Source organism: Microtus oregoni, unplaced genomic scaffold (genome assembly GCF_018167655.1).
Source record: "Microtus oregoni isolate MIOR12 unplaced genomic scaffold, Mior012 000027F_ref0000203, whole genome shotgun sequence".
NCBI lineage: Eukaryota > Metazoa > Chordata > Mammalia > Rodentia > Cricetidae > Microtus > Microtus oregoni.
The window spans coordinates 17,597,496-17,609,501 of record NW_024543086.1 but is presented as its reverse complement, the minus strand read 5'-3'; the positions used below and the strand labels follow the sequence as shown (position 1 = coordinate 17,609,501).

General features: G+C 45.6%; 1 pseudogene; it reads right to left on the bottom strand.

Annotated features, from left to right (window-relative positions):
- Positions 1-3,875: 3,875 nt before the first annotated feature.
- Positions 3,876-10,597, bottom strand: LOC121463989 (annotated as a pseudogene).
- Between the last annotated feature and the right edge of the window lie 1,409 nt (positions 10,598-12,006).

Here is a 12,006-nt window from a genome sequence, read left to right as displayed (position 1 = left end):
GACGCGTTTGCACAGCTGGGACCTTAAAACACTGACCCAACAGGAGCCCTCTTGATCCTTTGAGATTTTTAAGGGATAAGCTTAGAAACAATGGTAGTGCGAGGATGATTTCTGAGGCCATAACAATGTGCAGGAGATAGCGAAACTACTGCGTGGTGGGCGTGGTGAGTGGGTAGGAACGAGGTGTTGTGGGTCAGAGCTGGTGCTCTGGAGGGCTCACACAGCTGACCTAGGGAGTGTTGTTGGCTCACAGGATCCTCCACGACATGATGGCCTAGTTAGAGCTCAGAGAGCTGGGATCTCCCTCCAGTCTGGTTCCCTGCCTTATCTGTGCTGGCGTGCAGAGATTTTCAATCAAGGATTAGGCTCCAATTTAGAATAAGTCCTTCAGCGGAATAACAATTTCTCAGGTAGAGGAGATTTCTAATTTTACCTTTTAATTTTATTTTTAAATTTATTTTTCATTTCAATAATTACCCTTTTTGAATAGACACAGCGTATACACTTACATAAATACTACTCTGGCCTCTACCATCTGCTTTTTCTTCTTCTTCTTTTTTTTTTTTTTTTGGTTTTTTTGAGACAGGGTTTCTCTGTGGTTTTGGAGCCTGTCCTGGAACTAGCTCTTGTAGACCAGGCTGGTCTCGAACTCACAGAGATCCTCCTGCCTCTGCTGGGATTAAAGGCGTGCGCCACCACCGACTGGCCTGCTTCTTCTTTTTATATATTTATTTGTTGTTGTTGTTGTTGTTTTTTTTTTTTTTTTTGAGACAGGGTTTCTCTGTGTAGCTCTGGCTGTCCTGGAACTCGCTTTGTAGATCAGGCAATCCTCGAACTAAAGTTTGTGTGTTTTATAGATCATGGAATGATCTGTGAAAACAATTAACTACTAAAATTTCACAAAAGATAATTTAAGATTCTGGAATCTGTGATTTTTTTTTTGTTGTTGTTTTGGTTTTTTGAGACAGGGTTTCTCTGTAGCTTTGGAGCCTGTCCTGGAACTCACTCTATAGACCAGGCTGGCCTTACTCACAGAGCTGCCTCTATCTCTGGAGTTCTGGGATTAAAGGTGTGTGCTACCACCTGGCAATCGGGACTTTTTATTGTACCTCTGTAATAACATTTCCATGACTGTCACTGCTCTCACAAAAGGAAGCAAGTTGTAATTGATGAAGATAATAGTCACCAATTATTTCAAGGTGTAGTAACTAACCCTAGCAATGGTTACTAGACAGCCGTCACTCCGTTTGCCTGGGTGTGTGATTAGTATATGTTACTTAGAAGTTTGAAGAAGGATGGAAAAACTTAATGCCCATGGCAATTCACTCAAAATACAAAGGTAACAACTCATTGAAAAGATTTATTCTGCCAGGCATAGTGGCCGCACACCGTTAATCACGGCATTTGGGAAGCTGGGGCAGATAGATCTCTGAGTCTGAGGCCAGCCTGGTCTACAGAGTGAGTTCCAGGACAGTCAGGGCTACACAGAAAAACCCTGTCTTGAAAAACCAAAAAACATAAGAAAAAACAAACAAACAAAAAAACCCAAAATCAAAACAAAACCCAAAAACAACTAACATGAACAAACTCATCCCACCCCCCAAAACACAACAAAAACAAACAAACAAAAACCAATCAAAAAACCCAGAGGAGGAAAGGTTGATCTTTATTTAATGAAGCTGTACATAATCTGAATAAAAGCATTTCAGAATCCACTGTCTGGGCTGTGTTGCATACAGACGGCAAATTCTCAGGGATGAATCTTGTTGTTTGGTTATAAAGAGCCTATGTCAGAGTTTCCTCCAGTGACAAGGAGCAAGGCTATCGAGAAACCTCAGATACATAATACAATCAGATCATTTTAGAGGGAATGTCTGCATAATTCTCTGAGTCTGTGATGGTTTATTTACATCAACTCATGGTATCTAGAAAAGTTAAAGCAGTGGAGGTTTTTCTGGGCTGGGTGTAGCCGCGAAGCCCGAGTTAGCCCTGTCAGATGGGAAGCCCATGTTGGCGCAGTCAGACGCGTGATCCCAGAGTCCTGTGTGTGCGGTTCATCTCCCGTAGCCCTTAGCTTAGGGTCTGGAGTGGACAAAGGCTTTCTATACCCTTACATATTTAAATAATTATTTTGTCTTATAAATGTATATTTTGCTTTTCTTTTATGTGTACATTTGAAAAAAGTCTCTTTTTTTTTCCATTTTAAAAAATGTTTGTGCAGTGCCCTCAGAGGCCAGCAGAGGGCATCAGGTCTCCCAGAGTGAGGCGCTATGTAGGTGCAGGGCACCAAATCCTGGTCCTCTGGAAGAGCAGTTGGTGTCTCTAAGTGATGAGTCATCTCTCCAGCCCCAAAGAGGCCTTTACTGTCAGCATATCTATAAGAATTCTTTCTAAAATGAACTCTGATGTTGAAAGGTTTACACTCTCATTAAAGCCACAGCCTCTCATTTGTAGGGTCCTCTCCAGTATAAATCCTGTGGTGTTCTGTCAGATTTGAACACTGGTTAAGGTTTTTGCCACACTCTTTGCCCCTGCAGGTGTCTCTGTTGTGTGGGCTTTCTGCTGTCTTGTAAGGGCTGAACAGTAGTTGGAGACTTGGCCACACACCTTGCGTTTCTCCAGTTTCTGTCCAGATTGAACTCTTCAATAAAGTTTGAACTTTGAAGCAAAATCCTCTGTCTCAATCTCCCCTCTAGCGAGGCTGGCCTTCAGTGTGAGTTTATTGAAGAAGAATACATTTTGAAGGTTGATGAAGCATTTTTTTTCTGTAGTGGTTCTTTGAAATTTTTAATATACTGGTATTTAGGGTTTGAGCTGTTGTCAAAGTTGTTATAGATTTTGTTACATTGATAAGTATCCTTTGCAATATAAATATTCTGAAATTATTTACGTTAGATCCATTAATAAAAGCTTCCTTGGGCTGGAGAGATGGCTCAGAGGTTAAAAGCATTGCCTGCTCTTCCAAAGGTCTTGAGTTCAATTCCTAGTAACCACATGGTGGCTCACAACCATCTGTAATGGGGTCTGGTGCCCTCTTTTGGAATGCAGGCATACACAGACAGAATATTGTATGTATAATAAATAAATATTTAAAAAATAAAATAAAAGCTTCCTTATTTTCTTTGCATGTGTATTGGGTTTTCTGAGTATCCGTATCTCTGAAAATCCACATCATTATTAATTTTCTATTTGTGTGTGTGTGTGTGTGTGTGTTCTGCCTGTACAAATGTCTGTGCACCATGGTTGAGTAGTGTGCCCAAGGAGGCCAGAAGAGGGTATCAGGTCCCTGGAACTGCGGTCACAGACTGTTGTGAACCACTGTGTGGGCACTGGGAATCAAACCCAGTTCTCTGCGAGAGCAGCCAGTGACTTAGTTCTGAGCCATCTGTCTAACATCTGAGTTTGGAACTGATAGTGGGTGTGTTGCAAATGTCCATCACTGTTATCTTGGCACAGGGAAGACCCGTGTGCTGACGGCAGGCTGGGAACTCTCCCTTGCAGAAGCAACAGATCACATTTGCAGACTGGCCCTTGTTTCTAAAGCTCTTGTCTACAGAAACGCTTGAGTGGAAGCTGCTCCCAATGACACGTTGTTCAGATTATTAGCCAAAGGGACTGGGATCCTTTTGTGGGTTCCTGAAATTCCATTTTAGAGGAGGAGCAGTTACAGAATGGCCGTGACACGGCTCATCAAAGCTAAACTGGCCAGACATGAGCGTGTGTCTCAGATTTTCTGTTCTTGGTCTCTATTAGCAGTGACACTTGCTTTTGTTAGCAGCCGGACACAGGTTATGTCCACCACAGAGGGAGTGTTGACTGCTCACCTTTCAGTGTGCCTGGAAAAGCCGCTGTTCTAGGTCTCGGGAAGAGATGCTCTATGCTCCGTTCTTGTGAAAATTATCCCACTCAGTAGGCTGTGGGTACACTTTATGCTCTAACACATAGAGCTGTGCCATGCCTGGGACACCAGTAGAAGAGGGTAAAGCAAAGGCCCCATGGTTTAAGTGGTACATGAACATCACAGCATACAGGCCAACGTGACCTGAAAGCTTCCAGAGCCGGTCAAGAACTCACAGTGGCCAGGATGGCGGGGGAAGCATAAGGGAGCTGAAGCCTGCAGCCCTTGTCCCTGGGGCTCTTTTCTAATACTAGGAGAAATCTCTGAACTTCCCACTTCCTCAGGAGCCATGGAAGGGAGGCCCTCCCACACATCTGTGGCTTCCTAGTGTGGGCGTGGGGCGTCTGCGTCTGCCCTAGCACAACGGTAAGAAGAGAGGACTGGTGTGACCTAATACTAGATGAGAGGGTCCAGCAATCTCTGGAGCAGATGAATGCTAGCAGTCTTGCCTGGATGAAGGTAACCCACAGATATGGGGGTCAAATAACTTCTTTTGAGATTAAGCAAGTATCGATTTTGTTGGAAAATTACCATATGCAGCACGTTCAGAGCATATAAGTGGTTATAAAAGCTAAATCTAGCCACTTAGCCCTTACTTTATAATTAGCGCCCGGTGTTTAGAATGTGCTGCTCCCAGTCAGCCAGCTCATCTCTTAAAACATTTTCCTTATAACTCCCAAAGTCCAGTTGAAGAGTGGGAGGGGTGAGAATATGAGCAAAGAGGTCAAGACCATGATAGGTTCACCCACTGAAACAGTCTACCTGAGCTAATAGGAGCTCACTAACTCCAGCTGGACTGGGAAGGAACAAGCATAGGACCAAACTAGTCCCTCTGAATGTGGGTGACAGTTGTATGGCTGGGGCAGACTGAGGGGCCACCGGCACCAGGATTTATCCCTACTGCTTGTACTGGCTTTTTGGGAGCCTATTCTCTTTGGATGGATACCTTGCTGAGCCTAGATATAGTAGGGAGGGTCCTGGACCTTCCACAAGGCAATGTGCCTTACCCTCTCTGAGGATTAGACGGCAGTGGAGTGGGAGGGTGTGGGGGGGAATGGGAGGAGGGGAAGGAGTGGGAACTTGGATTGGTATGTATAATAAAAAAGATAGTTTGTTTTCTTTTTAATAATAAATAAAATAAAAACAGAAAAAAATTTCCTCTTTTCCTTATAAGTATTAATTTTATTTATTTATTTATTTATTACATACCAATCCCAGTTCCCCCTCCCTCCTCTCCTCCCACTCCTTTCCCTTCCTCTACCCCATCCCCCATCAGCTACTCAGGGAGGGTAAGGCTTCCCCTGGGAAGTCTAAGCCTCCTATCACCTTGTTGAAACAGGACCAAGGCTCTCCCCCCATCTCCTGCCACCCCTCTTACCTCACACCCCCATCCCGTGCCTAGACTGAGCAAGGTATCTCCATAGAGAATGGTCTCGCCAAAGTCAGTTTATGCATTAGAGTTAGATCCTGGTCCCACTGCCAGTGACCTCACACACTGTCCAAGCCACACCATGGTCACCTGCATTCAGGGGGCCTAGTTTGGTCCTGTGCAGGTTCCCCAGCTGTCAGTCTAGAGTCAGTGATCTCCCACTAGCTCAGGCCAGCTCATTCTGTGGGTTCCCCCATCATGGTCTTGACCCCTTTGTTCGTATTCTCCCTCCTCCCTCTCTTTGATTGTACTCTGGGAGTTCTGCCCTGTGGTTAGCTGTGGATCTCTGCATCCGCTTCCATCTGTTTCTGGATGAGGGTTCTGGCTTCTCTGGGGTTGTGGGCTGTAGGCTGATTATCCTTTGCTTTATGTCTGGTATCCACTTATGAGTGAGTACATATTGTATTTGTCTTTCTGGGTCCGGGTTACTTCACTCAGGATGTTTTTTCTAGTTCCGTCCATTTGCCTGCAAATTTCAAATTGTCGTTGTTTTTTTCTGCTGAGCAGTGCTCCATTGTGTAAATGCACCACGCTGTCTCCCTCCACTCTTCAGCTGAGAAGCATCTATGTTGTTTCCAGGTTCTGGCGATTACGAGTAATGCTGCTATGAACGTGGTTGAGCAAATGCCTCGTGGCGGCCTCTCGTCTACTGCTTTGACACTGAGATGGATAACAGGTATCTCAACCGTGACCATTAATGTCTGTTGCCTAATTCAGCCTTGCCAGACTTCAGCCATTCTATTTTTAGTGCTTTGAGAAATTTCTATCTTATCCTTAATTTTCCTCATGAGATATACTGCTGATTGGTTTTCAAATGCACACATTTTCATGAAGGATAACACAACACACAAAGAAGCAGAGACTCATGCTACAACCGCACAGCGGCCATGACACCAAAACACTAGAGACTGGTCAGCAGGAAGCTAAGGTTTATGAATTGCTTAAAGAATTGAAAATAGCCATTTGAAAGATGCCCACGGAGCTGAAACACAGGAAACGGAATAAAACGAAGACTATAAGCAAGGAAATAAACAGTCTACATGGAGGCAAGCAGTAATTAATTGTACAGACAATAAGTCAGTAAGAAATAAGAGAGACAAAGTGGGAAACGTGATGGAGAAAATAAAAACGCAAGAACGCTGGGCCAGTGAGATGGCACAGCAGTTAAGAGGACTTCGTGCTCTTGCAGAGGACACAATTTGATTCCTATCGCCCGCAGCAGATGCTTACAGCTTCCTGTAAGTCCCGCTGCAGGGAGATCTGATGCTTCTGTTCTCTGTGGGCTTCTGCAGCCGGGTGTGCATGCCGCTGCTGTCTTAGCTGCTGTCCTCTTGCTGTGCAGAGACCAAGGCAGCACTTCCAGGGGGAAGCATTTGAGCAGGGGTTTGTCTGCAGTTCAGAGCAGTGGTTCTCAACCTCCCTAGAGCTGCGACCCTTCACCACAGTCCCTCATGTTGTGGAGACCCCGAGACCCCCAACCATAAAATTATTTTTGTTGCTACCTCCTAACTGTAGTTTTGCTGTTGTTGTGAACCATAATGTAAATGTCTGTGTTTTCTGATGATCTTAGACAACCCCTGTGAAAGGTTTTTTTTTTTTTTTTTTTACCAAAGGGTCATGAACCTTGAGAAACACTGGCTTAGAGGCTTAATTTATGATCAACATGGCAGGAATCAGACAGGCATGGTGCTGGAGCGGCGGCTGAGAGCTTTCCATCCTGATTGGACAGGCAGTAGGAAGAGAGAGACACGGCCTGGTGTGGAGTTTTGAGACCTCAAAGCCACCCTCAATGGCACGCTTCCTTCAACAAGGCCACACTTCCTAATCCTTCCCAAACAGTCCTATGCCCTGGTGATTAATCATTAGTGTATATGAGCCTATGTGGGCCATTCCCATTCAAACTACCACATTGTCCCTCATATACAGATAACTAAAACTAAACTAAAATCTGAAGAAATTCAAGGAGATCGCTTATCTGTAGCTAAAGACACATGCAAAGTGAGGCAGAGGCATATTATACCTAAGGTTCTACAAGTCACAGTCAGAGAGAGTCTTGACATGTCCCAGGCCAGCAGGATGGCTCATTGGGTAGAGTGTGGACACACACACACACACACACACACACACACACACACTAAAGCATTAAACAGAGGGCTGGAGAGATGACCCACAGTTAAGAACACTGCTTCTTTGCTTCCCAGCTCCCACACAGTGGCTCAGAACAGTCTTAATTCGAGTCCCAGGAGACCCAGGCTTCCTTTTGCTCTCCACCGGCACGAGGCATGCTCATAGAGTACAGTCACACAGAGAGGAAAAACACCCATGCCCACGCCTACACATGCAAGAAATCTGTCCAATTGTGCAAAACGCACGCATATATTTGGAGATGATGCCGTTGTGGTTTAAAAAAGGATACTATTGAGACACATTTAAAGAGAAAAATAAAGAAAAGCTATAGTTTTCTATTTTTCCATGTTTTCCTTTTTATCATTTTTTGGCAGTTTAATTTCTAATTTTAATACATTTGGTAGAATATAACTTTTTGGTTGAAAACGAAAGATAGTAATAAAATACACGTTTGTGATATGGAGGTAGGATGAGGTGGAGTCGACGGCAGTATGGTCCATCTCGGACAGTCAAGTCCTAAAGCCTGTATCTCAGCCCTGTGGGAGATCCTCTGTTCTCTGAGCAGAGAAACTAAACAGTGGGGTTCCGTATTGGACGTGATGGTGCACCCACGTTATGATGAGAGAGAGAGAGAGAGCGCTTTAACTAGAAAGTGACCTTCTCACCTGCATCAGGATGCTCTCCCCGAACAAAGGACACATCATCCCTGCTGTGACAGCTTCAGAGGCTAAAGGAAAGCAAAAATGTATCCTAAACTCCAGGCTGTGGGTGTAGCTGAGGTTTGCACTGCTGCGGGTATTAACAGACACTTGTTACTGTTCTCTCTCCTCTTTACAGATAGCCTCTTAGTGCATTCCCTGTAACCTGGAATAAACCATTCCGTTCACTGTGGTGAGATCTCCTGAGCCGTTTGCTTTTTCCCAACTGTGGACAGTTTGTTGAATGCCTCGAGGCTTTATTTCTCTGGAGACTCCCACACTCTGGACTGTGTCTACATCTTCCTTAAAATCTGTGGAGTTTCAACCACTCCTAGAATTCCTGACCCCCTGCTCTCTTCCTTTCTGGAATCAATATAATTAAACAAATTTTTATTTATCCGGTGAAAATTTTGTACATATAGACAATGTATTTTGATCATATCAGCTCCCCACTACTCCCCTCTAGCTCCTTATGAGATCCCCCCAACCTGTCTCCCTCCCAACTTCACATCTCTATTTTGTGTGTATTATTAATATCTCCCTGAGTTCTTTTAGGGTTGACTCTGTGCACACACGTGTGGGGCCCCTGACTGGGCGTGGGCAACCTCTCATAGCCACATCAAATAACAATGTCTCTCACTTTCCCAGGGGCTGCCAACAGTGCCTCCAATGGGGCTGAGGCCTCCTCTTCCATCCCTGTTGGCAGTTTTGTTTGTTTATTTAGTTTTTATTTTTATATTCCAACCAAAGTTTCCCCTCCCCTCTTTCTAATTCCTTCCCCCACCTCTTCTCTATCTACCCCCACCCAGCCCACTATTCCTCTACTGCTTCTCTTCAGATACAGGCCTGTTAAGATTTTTTTGTTTGGGGGCTAGAGAGATGGCTCAGAGGTTAAGAGTATTGCCTCCTCTTCCAAAGGTCCTGAGTTCAATTCCCAGCAACCACATGGTGGCTCACAGCCATCTATAATGGAGTCTGGTGCCCTATTCTGGCCTGCAGGCATACACCCAGACGGAATATTGTATACAATATTATACAATAAATATTTTTTTAAAAAAGATTTTTTGTTTGTCTGCTCTTTCTTTCTTTCTTTCTTTCTTTCTTTTTTCTTTCTTTATAAGACAGAGGGGTGGACTATCATGCCTTCCAGAATTTTTTGTTTTGTTTTGTTTTTGAGACAGGGTTTCTCTGTATAACAGCTGACTGTCCTGGAACTTACTTTGTGAACTGGGCTGGCCTTGAACTCACAGGGATCTACCTGCCTCTGCTTTTGGAGTGCTGGGATTATAGGAGTGCACCACCACCACCTGGCAAATCTTTAAAAACCAACTTAATTCATTTTACTTTTCTTCTACAAAAACCCTTATGTGGCTGGGTGGTGGCAGCACTTCGGAGGCAGAGGCAGGCAGATCTCTGAGTTCGAGGCCAGTCTGGTCTACAGAGTGAGTTCCAGGACAGTCAACTGTACACAGAGAAACCCTGCCTTGAAAAAACCAAACCAACCCCCACCAAAACCAAACCAAACCAAACCAAAAAACCAACCAACCAACCAACCAACCAAACAAACAAACAAACCAAAATCCCTTATGTGGTGGCCATAGCTGGAGCTCTGAATGGAGACTCTGGTGTGGTTTTCACAAGATGGTCAGTGCCAGTGAACTCCTGATAAGGAGACTTGGTGAACACAGTCTCTTTCCAGAGGTCGGGGGGTCAGGTAGCTGTAGGTCTTAGAGATGGCATCAAAGGTGGCCTTGGCAAAGTTGCCCAGGGAAGCAGTACAGCCCCTGGCTGATGTGTAGCAGTCATCAATGCCAGCCATCATTAGTAACTTCTTGGGCACAGGAGCAGAGACTATGCCAGTGCCTCTGGGGGCAGGGATGAGACGCACCAGCACAGAACCACAGCGACCTGTCACTTTGCAAGGAACAGTGTGGGGCTTGCCAATCTTGTTCCCCCAGTAGCCTCTCTGCACAGGGACAATGGAAAGCTTGGCCAAGATGATGGCCCCTCGGATGGCAGTGGCTACCTCCTTGGAGCACTTGACACCGAGACCTACGTGACCATTGTAGTCCCCAATAGCAACGAAAGCCTTGAACCTGGTCCGCTGGCCTGCCCATGTCTGCTTCTGCACTGGCATGATCTTCAGAACCTCATCCATTAGGGGTGCACCTATAAAAAGTCAATAATCTCGGATTCTTGGATGGGCAGGGAGAACAGGCAGATCTCCAGGGACTCGATCTTCACGTCCTTGACCAAGTGGCCCAGTGAGGTGGCAGGTATCTTTGTCTTTACCCCCATGAGCCTGCAGCGTGAACCATAGCCACAGCTTTGACCATGACTGCAGCCCCTAAAACCACTGCCAAATCCTCCGTGGAAGCCACCGTGGCCTCCTAATTCTGCGCCCCATCCTCCAGGCCCTCCTGCAGGACAGGTGCCACCTGCCATTTGGTGTTTCCTGAAGAAGAAGGCCCTGTTGGAATTTTGACTTCCTGCATCCTGTGAAGGCCTGTACAGACGACAAGGCTACTGTGAGGTGATGTATGCAGCCATGACACGGAACAGCAGGTGGTTCTTCCGTGACAGGGTCCTGAGAGGGGACTGGGGGATGAGAAGTAAGGACGACAGCATCTCTGGGGCCTTGCAGGAGCTGATGGCTCCTGAGAGCAAGACATTAAGAAGTACAGCATCTTGTACATGGTGTGCAGGGGGCGGGGGAATGGGACAGTCAGCAGAAAGCCACCATACAACGGAACGGCGTCAACATGTAGCCAATCAGTCAACATTGCGAGAAAGGTCCACGGGATGTCTCAGGTGGGCCACAGACTGAGCACACAGCAGTCTCACGGGGACGTCAGATTTCCATGAATTAAAACCTTCACTCCTACCCCGCCTTGATGCTTTAACTCACGGATGCTGGCAGCTGCTGAGGCAGAAATTCTCAGTCCAGTTCTGCGTTTACACAGTGCAGGAGTTTATTTCTCAGCTTTTTGTAAGGTTGTATATATATTATTTTTCTTTTCGAGACAGGGTTTCTCTGTGTAGTCCTGCCACTCACCCTGTAGACCAGGCTGGCCTTGAACTCAGAGATCTGACTGCTCTGCCTCCTAAGTGCTGGGACTGGTGTTGGTGTTACCACTGTTCTGTGTTTATTTCTTATTAACAGCATGGGTTGCTTGATTTTGTTTAGATACATGATTTTTTTTAGATTTATTGTGCATCTGAGAATAATTATTCTGAATTCTTTGTTGGGTAATCCATAACAATGTGTTTCAATTTTTTTTTGAGACATTGATTTTTTTCCGACTTAAATTAATTTTAAAAGGAAATAAAAAACCTCACTTTAGGAGATAGACAACATGTAAAAATCAAATCGTGAGGCTGGAGATATGACTTAGAGGTTACAAGTCCTTTCTGCTTTGGCAGAAGAGCCAGGTTTGGTCTTATTACCCACATAGCAGCTTGCAAAGGTCCATAGGTCCAGTTTCAGGGACCAGATGCCTTCTGATCTCTGTGGGCACCAGGCAGGCAAAACACTCATACTCGTCAAATAAATACATCTAAAAACCTCCTGTCTGACCGGACGGTGGTGGCCCAAGCCTTTAATCCCAGCACGAGGCAGAGGCAGAGGCAGAGGCAGAGGCAGAGGCAGAGGCAGAGGCAGAGGCAGAGGCAGGCGGATCTCTGTGAGTTCGAGGCCAACCTGATCTACAGAGTGAGTTCCAGGACAGCTTAGGCTACACGAAAAAACCTTTTCTCAAAAAATAGAACAAGGCCGGGCGGTGGTGGCGCACGCCTTTAATCCCAGCACTCGGGAGGCAGAGGCAGGCGGATCTCTGTGAGTTCGAGACCAGCCT